The sequence below is a fragment of the Hylobates moloch genome, unplaced genomic scaffold (assembly GCF_009828535.3).
Source record: "Hylobates moloch isolate HMO894 unplaced genomic scaffold, HMol_V3 SCAFFOLD_10, whole genome shotgun sequence".
NCBI classification, from domain to species: domain Eukaryota; kingdom Metazoa; phylum Chordata; class Mammalia; order Primates; family Hylobatidae; genus Hylobates; species Hylobates moloch.
In genome coordinates this window covers 94232678-94245751 of record NW_026652285.1, presented here as the reverse complement: position 1 = coordinate 94245751, position 13074 = coordinate 94232678, and the positions used below count along the sequence as shown (strand labels likewise).

At 39.7% G+C, this 13074-nt stretch overlaps 1 protein-coding gene across 7 annotated transcripts in view; it reads left to right on the top strand.

The window, feature by feature from the left end:
* TTLL11 (tubulin tyrosine ligase like 11) overlaps nt 1-13074 on the top strand; it is a 272492-nt gene that overhangs the window by 69649 nt on the left and 189769 nt on the right. The gene's annotated exons all lie outside the window — the stretch shown is intronic.

Here is a 13074-nt window from a genome sequence, read left to right as displayed (position 1 = left end):
GTTTTGGTTTTAATATTGAATTATGAAACTTGTAATAAAATTATCATTTACTAAACAGAAAAACAGCTTGAAGTGATAATTTTTAAAGGAAGTTTTCTCTGAGATGGTGGTCACATGGGTTTATATACATTGCTGAAAATTCATTGAACTATTAACTTAAAATGGGTGCATTTAATTGTATGCAAACTATGCTTCAATAAAATTAATTTTAAAAGATAACTCTCAGCTGTTCCTCATAATTACCCCCCCCCCCGCCCCCCGAATGTCTCTCTTCTGTGGCTCTGCTCATGCTGTTGTTGCTATGTGGAATACTTTTCCTTCCCATCTTTACAGCTCTGCATCCAACTACAGTCATGAGTCACTTGACGGGCACACATTCTGAGAAAAGTGTCATTGGGTGATTTCATCATTGTGCCAACACCATAGAGTGCGCTTACACAAACCTAGACGGTATAGGCTTCTACACATCCAGGCTATACGGTATAGCCTATTGCTCCTAGGATACAAACCTGTATAGCATGGTACTGGACTTAATATTGGTAAGTCTTCTTTTGTATCTAAACATAGAAAGGGGAAAATACTGTATAAAAGATGAAAAATGGTACACCTATGTAGGACACTTCCCATGAATGGAGCTTGCAGGATTAGAAGTTGCTCTGGGTGAGTCTGAGAGTGAATGGTAAGGGAATGTGAAGGCCGAGGACATTATGCTACTGCAGACTTCAGAAACACTCTACACTTAGGCTACACAAAATCTATTTTTTAAAAATTTTCTTTGAGAGGAAATTAGCCTTAGCTTACTGTAACTTTTTACTTTCTAAACTTTTTATTTTTTAAAAGCCTTTTAGACTCTTTTGTAATAACACTTAGCTTAAAACACACGCTGTACAGCTATACAAAAAAAATTTCCTTATATTCTTATTCCCTGAGCCTTTTTCTATATTTAAATGTTAAAATTATTTTTACTTTCAACATTTTTTGTTAAAAAACCAAGACACAAACACATACGTTCGCCTAGGCCTACATGGGGTCAGGATCATCAATATCACTGTCTTCCACCTCCACATTTTATCCCACTGGAAGGTCTTCAAGGGGCAGTAACATGCATAGGGCTGTCGTCTCCTACGATAACAGTGATTTCTTCTGGAATACCTCCTGAAGAACCTGCCTGAGGCTATCCTACAGTCAACTTTTTTTTTTTTAGAAGTAGAAGGAGTACACTCTAAAATAACAATAAAAAGTATACTATAGTAAATACAGGAGCTAGTAACGTAGTAGTTTATTATCAAGTATGTACAGTGCATAATAGTATCATACTGCACTTTTATACAACTGGCAGTGCAGTAGGTTTGTTGACACCTGCAACACCACAAACATGAGTAATGTGCCATGCTACAAAACTAAGATCACTGATTTTTAAATCTTAAAGCAAATTTCCTTCTAGTCACTGCTATGAATACATCTCAGGAATTTTTGTATATTACATTTTCATTATAATTCAGTTGAAAATGTTCTCTAATTTTCCTTGGGATTTCTCCTCTGCCCATGGGTTATGTAGAAATGTGTTGTTTACTTTTTAAGTCATCTGGGGACTTTCCAAGTATTTTTTGTATTGATTTCTAATTTAATTTTGTTGACATCAGAGAGTATATTCTGTATTATCTCAGTCTCTTTAAATTTATTGAGAGTTTTCTAATGGCTTACATATTGTCCATCTTGATGAGTGTTTCATGGCACTTGGAAATAATAAGTATTCTGGAGTTGTTGATGTAGCATCTTATAAGTGTCAATTAGGCCAAGTTGCTATTGGTGGTATTCACATCTTTTTTACTGCTTTACTACTTACTTGTTCTATCAGTTACTTAGTTAGTGTTGAAATTTCCAGCTTTAATTTTGGACTGTCTGCTTCTCCTTTTAGTTCTATCAGTGTTTTCTTCATGAATTTTGAAGCTCCGTTATTAGCTTGATGATTTGACTCCTTTATCAGTAACTTGTCCTGAAGTCTATTTTGTCTGATATTAATTTAGCACCTCCAGTTTTCTTTGGCTTAGTATTTGCATGGTGTATCTTTTTACCATTATTTTACTTTTAACCTATCTGCATTTTTAAAGAGTGCTTCTTGTTGACAGCATGAAATTGGGTGTGGTCTTTTATTCAGTTTGACAGTCTCCGCCTTTTGATTTGTGTGTTTAGTCCAGTTAATCTTTTTTTTTTTTTTTTTCTTTTTTGAGACAGAGTCTCGCTCTGTCACCCAGGCTGGAGTGCAGTGGCGCAATCTCGGCTCACTGCAAGCTCCGCCTCCTGGGTTCACGCCATTCTCCTGCATCAGCCTCTCCGAGTAGCTGGGACTACAGGTGCCCGCCACCACGCCCGGCTAATTTTTTGTATTTTTAGTAGAGACGGGGTTTCACCGTGGTCTCGATCTCCTGACCTCGTGATCCGCCCGCCTCGGCCTCCCAAAGTGCTGGGATTACAAGCGTGAGCCACCGCGCCCGGCCTAATGGAGTCAATTTAAAAACTGCCAGTTTAGGGCCTGGCACATACAGAATAAGACTCTGAAAACCCCACAGTAGTCGTTTGCTGGAGCGCCTGACACCGTCACCTGTTCGTTACAGAATCTTGGTTCCCTCTCCTCAACTCAGTCCCATTTCTTCATCTCTTGAATGTGAAAGTGATCCTAGCCGTAGAGCAAGTGAGCATCCAGTGAGTCTGTGATGATGAAATGCAGGGAATGCCGTGTCTCCTGCTTCTGAAGCAAAGCATCACATTTCAGCGCATGTGATGATGAAACATTTTATTAGCTGCAAACCTGATTTTTTAAGAATGTGGCATTATTACTGGCCGGGCGCGGTGGCTCACGCCTGTAATCTCAGCACTTTGGGAGGCTGAGGCGGGCGGATCACGAGGTCAGGAGATTGAGACCATCCTGGCTAACACGGTGAAACCTTGTCTCTACTAAAAGTACAAAAAATTAGCCAGGCATGGTGGCGGGTGCCTGTAGTCCCAGCTACTCTGGAGGCTGAGGCAGGAGAATGGCATGAACCCAGGAGGTGGAGCTTGCAGTGAGCGGAGATCGTGCCACTGCACTCCAGCCTGGGCAACAGTGCAAGACTCTGTCTCAAAAAAAAAAAAAAAAAAAAAAAAAAAAAAAGAACGTGGCATTATTATTTTAGTAGCTCCTTTGTTTTAATACAATGCATTGATAGTAAAAATTCAAATAATATAGGCATGTGTAAAGTAAAAAGGAGAAGAAAGTCCCCACTCTTCAGAAATTGCTTTTGTTTAGTGTGTATCCTTTCAGCCTTTTCCTGTGTATAAACAAATATAGCTATAACACACAAAGCTGTTTTTTCTTTAAAAAGGCTTTTTTTTCTTTAAAAACATGGGATTATACTATCCATTCTTTTCTTTAGCCTTCATTTTCTCCCATTGAATGTGTGTAGGTCATCTTGCCATGCCAGTGCTTCATAGATGCATTATGACTTTAACAATCCTCACCCTGTTGGCTGGGCGCGGTGGCTCACGCCTGTAATCTGAGCACTTTGGAAGGCCAAGACAGGCAGATCACGAGGTCAGGAGTTCAAGACCAGCCTAGCCAACATGGTGAAACCCCTTCTCTACTAAAAATACAAAAATTAGCTGGGCATGGTGGTGGGTGCCTGTAATCCCAGCTACTCGGGAGGCTGAGGCAGGAGAATTGCTTGAAACAGGAAGGCGGAGGTTGCAGTGAGCCAAGATCACGCCTCTGCACTCCAGTCTGGGTAATGTGGGTCTCAAAAAAAAAAAAAAAAAGGTTCACCCTGTTGTTGATGAACATTTAGATATTGTCATATTTTTTGGTTCAACAAACGATGCTGAAGGGAATATCCTCGCACAGGTATCTTTATACACCCGTGCCAGCATCTCCTTTGGATAGATGTCTCAAAGTGGAATTGACATAATAAAGAATATAATGCATTGGCGTTTTTGACAGGTGAAAGCCAAACACACGGCTTTATTAGAGGTAGTGCACTTAATCCTGAGGGTAAAACAATGTCCTGACAGTGCCTCAGAAGTGAGGTCTCCAGAGGTGTGTGCATGCGGGGGCTTTGCTTTGTGATTCCTGGCAACAACAGGAAGAAGTGTGAGTTTCTGTAAAACAACTGAAAACCTGACACTTTGTAGGTTATTTCTTACATTAATTAGGATTCAGTTTATTTCATTAAAGAAAGAGGGAGACCCACATTACCCTGCTCTTCATTTGCAAAACCGGTACTCAAATGTGATCAGCAGGTGGCACCAGGCGGAAGCGAGTGGGATTCTCAGTGAAAATTTTTGTGAAGAGTCGAGGCGGATGCAGCCTTTCCAATTTTAGCAGATGGCCAATAAAAAAATTCCTTAGAGTTTATTTTGCATATGGTCTTCCATCTGGGTATTTGAGAAAAGTACAGTTTTGTTATCAAAACAGTATTTATTATGGTGAAAGAGTTTGTATTTCTCAGCAGAAGAATTTTTCACTGAATATAGCCAAAAACCTGTTCAATAATGTTTTGCAGTTTCTTGGAGGGAAGCAGCAAGCATGAGATTCTTCCATTTTCCTCTCCAGTTACCACCCCAAGTTAGCGTTTATTGATTCAGCTCCTCAAGGCTGAATGAAATGCATTATTTGCAAAAAACCCCCAGAGAACAACGTCCTCCACTGGGTTTAGGAACCAGGAAAATGTGGCATTATAAGTGGGTCAGAGGCAAGGCAGAAAGAAAACTTGCAGTGTGAAGTGTATATTCTTCGTCCTGATTCCACATTTATCGAATAACCTTCCAGTAAATCTATTATTCGCATCATTTTCCTTCCTGTAGACAATGTGCGGATTTGACTGACTTTGGATAACCCAATGGCTTATCAAAAAGATGCAGTTTAAACTCCTGCACACGCCTTATAGAGCCCTTGCCAACCTCGGCAGCTACACTTGTCCCCATTTCTGAACTCTTCCTCCTGGGTCCTTCCATATTTAACCTTTTATTAGATACTTAATGGCAGCAAGACCTCTCTTATCTCTGACTGCCTGGAGCACCCATCTTCTTTCTTTGCACCCCACTGCCACTTCCAAGCTGCTGCTTTTCACCTGACAATTTTGTTAGTTTTTCAGACTCCTGCTTAGCTTTAACTTTCTCTATAAAGCCTACTCTGCCCCCGACGTCTGGAGCAAGTTCTCAACAGCACCTTGTTGTTTTTCTTTTCGTGGTACTTATGCTAATTACACTGTCTAGTGACTACCTGTTTAATTACCTTTACCTCCTACTGTAAGTTCCACAAGGGCTGTGACCAGATCGGTTTCATTCATCATTATCTCCCCAGTGCCTATCACAGTGCCTGGCACACAGTAGGAACTCAAGTATATTTGCCAAATTGAGTTGCAAATTAATATGCATATGCTGTGGTTTACTTTTTTTTTTTTAATGTCTTGTGAGTTTAGTCATCAAAAGTTAGCCTCTTTGAGGCCAGGAGTATCTGCAGGACCCAGCCTGTCACTTCACAAGAGGATGGGCCAGGAGATGAGAAACTTACGAAAGTGATGCTGTCCAGTGGGAGCTCCAGGTGGTCACCAGCCAGCCTTTCCCTGGTGGTGATCCAGCCTTCAGCCACACACGTCGCCCTCACACATCTGCAGCAAGCCTGGGAAGTGACATGGAGAATGCAGTGTCTCCTGCTTCTGAAGCATGGCATCCCTGGAGGCCAATGCAGTGGCCCTGGGTTCTGGCGCATAACTAGTAAAAGAGTAAAGACAGAAGTGAGGGGACTCCAGCTGTCAGAAGAAGGCAGATGATTCAAAGCGGCTGGCAGGGACTCCGTAGGAGCCATGGTTTCACTTCCCCATCTGCTTCCAGTGTTATTTCCTTTGTTGCCAAAAATAGAACTTCACCTCCTGCTTGGATGTATCATGCCGCTCTTGTGCCCCTTGCTTAACAGTTCAATGTGTTAACTGGGAAAATGATATCATCTGAAACTCAAGATGCTGCTCCTCTCTGTAAAGTATATTTTCCTCTCTGGAAAACGTACTTAGGTCCTGTTCATCAGGAAGTCCATTTAAACAGCCCAAATGACGACTGGCATCTGTGTTGTGCTTGCAGTTTACCAAGTGATTTTTATATACATGACCTCTTTTATTTTCACTCAGTTTGGGAAGGTGTCATGATCTCCGATTTACAGATGAGGAAATAAAGGATCAGAATCACAGGTACTTGCTCCTGGTTATACAACTGCTGGTGTACTCAGATATTCTTAACGCAGTTTAGTGCAATCATTTCCCGAGGCCTACTAAGTGCCAAGTGCTGTGGATACAAAACAAGTTAGGAATCCCCTTGCCCTCAGGCCTTCTGGTAGAGGAAGGTGGTCATTCATTCAGTTGGACATTTATAGGCTCTACATCCCATCATCTTTCTACTGCATCATGTTCATATTCATCATCTTATAGATGAGGAAGCTGAGATTGAGAGGGTTGAGTAACTTGCCCACAGTCCCATGGCCTATAGGTTCATGTAGCTGGGACTAAGACCCACATCTCCTGACTCTGTCACAGTTTCCTTTAGTGTGAACAAATATTTACTAAGTGCCCTTTATATGTCCAGCCCTGGCAGACTGGGGAGTCAGACAAAACATACAGTCTCGGCTTCCAATGAAGGGTCCTGCTTAGCAGAGGAGACGGATGGTCCAAGCTGGGATGGAATTAAACATAGGCACTATGGATACCAGCATAACATGCAGTGGGGAAGGTGGGAAGGTGGAGAAGTCAGGAAAAGTTCCTATGCAGTCATTTCAAGTGAAATGAAACACCGAACTGGAGTCAGGAGACCTAGGTTCAACTCTTTTTATTTTATTTCATTTTTATTTTTTTGAGACAGTCTTGCTGTGTCTCCCAGGCTGGAGTGCAGTGGTACGATCTCGGCTCACTGCAACCTCTGCCTCCTGGGTTCAAGCAATTTTCCTGCCTCAGCCTCCTGAGTAGCTGAGATTACAGGCCTGCGCCACCATGCCCAGCTAATTTTTGTATTTTTAGTAGAGACAGGGTTTTGCCATGTTGGCGAGGCTGGTCTCGACCTCCTAGGCTTAAGTGATCTGCCCGCCTCTGCCTCCTAAAGTGCTGGGATTACAGGTGTGAGCCACGTGCCCGACCGTAGGTTCAAGTCAGGACACCACCTCTTTACTGACTGTGAGACCCTGGCCAAGTCGTCCAGCCTTCCCCCACCCACCAAGGCTTCTTCAGTGCCTCTTCTGCAAAAGGAGGAGATTGTAGATTTTTGCTAAGATCCCTTTCTTCTAATTTTTTGTGATTCTGTGGGTTTGGCTTTCCTGGACTTTCATAAAACTCTTCATTGGAGTTAAAATTCTGCACAAGTTTCTGCTGCCAGGGTTTCAGTTGGGGCACAAAGGGCTTTATGTAATCCATCATCATCTTGCTAATGCTGGGGTCAGTGTAGCCTGGGGCTCAGCATCACAGCCAATAATGAAGGCTGCAGTACAGCTGCCTCTGTGGGGCTGGCTGTGGCAACCCCCAGGCAATCGCGATTCCTTTACCTCAGCTCCACCCCCTCCCAGGTGAGGAACTGAAGCTGTATCTGCACATTCCTGCACAATCCCTGTGGTGTGATTGGCTGAGACTAGCAGATATTGGCTAAGCCAAGGCATCCTTCCTGTTGGCTCCTTCTGAAGGCCATTCAGAAAGATTCATATCTATCAAGGTTCTCACACTTCTTCACTGTTGCCATTGTCCCCATTTCCTCTGTTGGGAGACCCTTCCTGCTCTTCTTCACTGCACAAACCTTTGCTACGTATCCTTGTTCAGAGCTGATGTCTCCAAATCTGTGACGGCCCTTTCTGATACTTCCTACCCTACTCCACCTCCTATACCCCTGCTGCCTTGACTGTGGGACAGTTGACCACTCTGTCCTCTGATCCCAATCCTGTACTCTCTCAATTATAGGACCCTAAAATATGCTATTTGCAGTGTTCCAGGCTGAGAGACAGTGAGGCAAGGGTTTGGGGTCAGAATAGACCTGGGTTGAAATCCTTTCTTCATTACTTCCTAAGTGTATCCCTTGGGTAAGTTAATTACTCTGAGCCTCAGTTTCCTCATCTGTAGCATCAGAGGTTTGCTAGGAGAATCACACTGTATCCCCTCACTAAGTGGACATTTACTTATCTGCTCTCCCTGTTAAATTGGGGGTCCCTTGAGGAACTGGAATCTGGTCAGATTTATTTCTGCTCCCTAGTGCCCAACACAAAGGGGACCCTCAGGTGTATGTGTGAAATGAATGAATATTAAGAAAGGATTTGCAGTTTCAAATGGAAATCTAAGCTGGAGCTACGAATGCTTAGACAAAGCATTCTGGGTCTTTCTGGCTTTTTGGAAATGTGGAAATGAATATATTTTAATTTTTAATAAAAATCTGATCTTGAGATAAATTATCTCATTATATGATGATAGATCACTTAAGAGAAGAAAAGAGCGAAGACTTCTTTTTGACTTCATTGTATCCCTGTTTGGCTTAACTTGGTGTGTGTGTGTGTGTGTGTGTGTGTGTGTGTGTGTGTTTTTCCCCCTGCCAGAGACAGTCCTGTGCAATAACACTTCTAATGCTAGGAGCTTATTGTTTAATTTTCTAAACTTCAATTTTCCCCCAAATACATTTAATGTTTTAAATCACAACTATTACAATCTTCCTACCTTGCCATACTGATTTATTATATGGAATTTTGAGATGAATGTGATCATTACCCTGTACATTGGCTAGGAGGATTAGAAGAATAAGATAAAAGGATATGTTTGGCTAGAATATATCGATAACAGTTCTTCTCTGTGTGTTTGGACCTAAGGATCCCTTCTTTTTCTTTTAGCTTTTTATTTTGACATAATTTTAGACTTACTGATAAATTGTAAGAATAATACAAATGATTTCTGCATATCCTGCATGCAACCCCAGATGTAAACATTGACATCTGCCGTCTCTCTCCTTTTTGAGAGTATGTCGCATACATGATGTTCCTATGTGTACCCCTAACCACTTCTGTGTGTATTTCTGAAAAATAAGAGCACTTTCTTTCATAACCAGTGTCATTATCAAAATGATGAAATCAACAGCTATCTAGTAATATCATTTTCAGAATTTATTCAGATTTTAAAATTATAATTTTTAATATATTTACTAGGGTTATTTAAAAACACACACTAGTTATGGGGCATACATCACATGCTCTGGCTATAATCGTGAATACATTATATACACTTTTTTCTTATTTAATTCTCACATTACACCTGTAAGATGGATACTCTTATTACCTCCATTTTATAAATAAGGAGAATAAAATAAGGCTGTATTAGTCCGTTTTCATGCTACTGATAAAGACATACCTGAGACTGAGTAATTTATTAAGAAAAAGAGTTTTAATGGACTCATAGTTCCATGTGTCTGGGGAGGCCTCACGATTATGGTGGAAGGCAAAAGGTACGTCTTACATGGTGGCAGGCAAGAGAGAATGAGAGCCATGAGAAGGGGGAAACCCCTTGTAAAACCATCAGCTCTCATAAGATTTATTCACTACCATGAGAACAGTATGGGGAAAACCGACCCCATGATTCAATTATCTCCTACCAGGTCCCTTCTATGATGTGTGGGAATTATGGGAGCTACAATTCAAGATGAGATTTAGGTGGGGACACAGCAAAACCATATCAAAGGCTTAGAGAGTTCAAGTGCCATGCCCAAGCTTATGCATTCCTCTCTAGGTACTTGGCAGGTACTAACAACCATTAGGTGGCAGATCTTGCTTTGAATCATGACCTATCAGACACTGAAAGCCATATTTTTAACTATCATTTAAACTACAACTCTGATTTTGAGGACATTTTGGCAGATTTCAGTTCTAGAGAGAATTATCTTGGAAATAACCTATTAAATGTAAGCAGATGTGATATGGAATATTCAAATGCCCATGGAAAGCTGTCCTTCGATTGGACACATTTGTCAATACAGCTAACAATACTATATGTGAATGCTTGTTTTTATAGCAGCATAACTAATGGTTAGATGTCCATCCATTGCAGAGGACGGCAAACTTCCTGTAAAAGCCAGATAGTAACTCTTTTCAGCTTTGTGGGTCATAGAGTCTCTGTCATAATTACTCAGCTCTGCTGTTGGAGGGTGAAAGCAGACATGGACTATCCATACGTAAATGAGAAAACTTTCTTTACAAAACAGGCACTGGTATACTTGAACCACACTCCAAAGTTTGCCAGCCCCTGAGATAGAGGGCTAAAATCATGTCACTTCGTTGAGGAGGCTCTAAAAGGGTGCTACAATTGCAGCAAGAAAAAATTTAAGCAATACCTGAATCTCATTTTTATAAAGGGAGGGAGTCAACATGGTTTTCATTTTCACTTAATACAACTTTCATTGTGTGTCAGTTGTATTAAATGCTGATTAAGAGGAAAGGGACTTGTGTTAAATGATAAAGGTAATTTATAAGGAAGAATGTCTGAACTGTCAGATTAACTAAACATTAGAAGGCACTTCAGAGGCAATATTAGTACATGAACTAATGTTAAGAAAAACATAGTAAAGCTCAATACTAGTCCATCTATACAGGTTTAATGATCACGTAGGATTCAGTTTCTCTTGGAGAAATACAAAGACAAAGAGGAAGGTGGAAAAAAAGAAACAAATGTTAGAGAATTAAATTTATTTAGTTTATGGGAAATTATATGATTATTTATTAAAATTACTTATATATAGTAGCCATCTCTAGAGATAGCAAAGAAGAAAATAGATCGGCCTTCATGGACTGGATTTAGATTTCTAACCATCTGAAATCATGGAATGGATTCATATAACCCCTTCAAATTAGTACATCTCTATTATTCTATAGTTTTATGTAGCAGACACTAAAATGACTGTGTGTGTATACAAAGTCATATATATATTTTAAACTTTTATTTAAAGTCATATATATATATATATATATACACAACATTCATTCTCTCTTCTCTGGATAGTATATAGTATTATATATGTGCATATATATGTTCTTTATGTATATCTACTTATATATAGTGTTTATATAGTAAATGTGTTTATGTACACATTATGGTATATATAGTACATACATATATGTCTACATATATACTATACAGAGAATAGAGAACAATAAGTAATATACAGATAAATATTTACGCATCATTCATTTTATTAAATTTTCACATCAAAAAAGTTGGTGAAGTTAACAGTGAGTAGATATTAAAAATTTTTTAAATTTTAATAAATTTGTATTTTTATTGTTTACTTAATAAAATTATCATTTTGTTATGTTAAAATAAATAATTGGCAAATAAAAATGTGTGTATTTATCATGTACAACATGTTGTTTTGAAATATGCATACATTATGGAATGGCTAAATTGAGCTAATTAACATGCAGATTACCTCACATATATATCATTTTTGTTTGCGGTGAGAACACTTAATATCTACTCTCTTAGTAGCAATTTTCAAGAATACAATACATTGTTATTAACTATACTCACCATGTTGTACAATAGATCTCTTGAACTTATTCCTCTAATCTAACTGAAATTTTGTATCCTTTGACAAATAGCTCCCCAATGCCCCCAATGCCTCTAGCCCCTGGTAACCCTCATTCTATTCTCTACTTCTATGTGTTCAACTTGTTTAGATTCCACAGACAAGTGAGATCATGCAGTATTTGTCTTTCTGTGCCTGGCTTATTTCACTTAACGTCCTTCAGGTTCATCCGTGTTGTTGCAAATGACAGGATTTCCTTCTTTCTTAAGGCTGAACTATATTCCACTGTGTAAACAGGCCGCATTTTCTTGATTCATTCACCCGTGATTGACACAGGTTGATTCTGTATCTTGGCTATCGCAGATCATCCTGCAATAAGCATGGGAGTGTGGTTCTCTCTTCAGCATGTTGGTTTCATTTGCTTTGGATAAACCAGTAGGATTTCTGGATCATGATGGGTAGTTCTATTTTTAATTTTTTTGTTTTCCATAATGGCTGTACTAATTTACATTCCCACCAACAGTGTGCAAAGGTTCCCTTTTCTCCACATCATCTCCAACATTGTGTCTTTTTGATAATAGCTGTTCTAACAGGTGTGAAGTGACAGCTCATTGGGTTATTAATTTGCGGTTCTCTGATGATCAGTGATTCTGAGCATTTTTTCACATCCCATTGGCCATTTGTATGTTTTCTTTCGACAAATAATCTATTCAGATCCTTTGCCCATTCTTTAATAGGGTTATTTGTTTTCTTACTACTGAGTTGAGTACCTTATATATTTTGGATATTAACCCTTTATCAGATGTCTGGTTTGCAAATATTTTCTCCCATTCCATAGGTTGTCTCTTTATTTGATCGACTGTTTCCTATTCAGATTTTGACAATTATCCTAACAATGTATAGCAAAAGGAAGTCCCGGATCGCGCATCCATTTGGTTGTTGTGTCTTTTTAGTCTCCTTCAATCTAGAAGAATTTCTTAGTCTTTCTTTGTGTTTTATGACATTGGCATTTTTTTATGAGCACAGGCTATTTAGTACACTGCCCCTCAATTTGGGTTTGTCTGGGGTTTCCTCGTTATTAGATCCAGGATACACATTTTTGGCAGGAGTACCACAGAAGCAAAATTGTGTTTTTCTCATGGGTATCATATCTGGAGGCACATGATGTCCTTGTGTCTTATTACTGGTAATGTCAACTTTAATCATTTGGCTAAGATGGTGTCTGCCAGATTTTCATGGAAAAGTTTCTATTTTCCCCTTTCTAATTAGTAAATCTCTTGTGGGAAGATACTTTAAGACTACCTAATGTCCTGTTACTCCTCAGACTTTCCCCCCCAAGTCTTCACCTGTGTTAAAGATTCTTGCCTGAATCGGTTATTATTGTGATGTTGCCAAATAGTGATTATCTACCTCCATCCTCCCTTCTGCATTTGTTAGCTGAGTTTCTACTGCAAGGGAGAGCTTTGCCTTCTGATTTAACTATCTATGTATGTGTGCATGCCTGTTAGTGTGCACTCATGG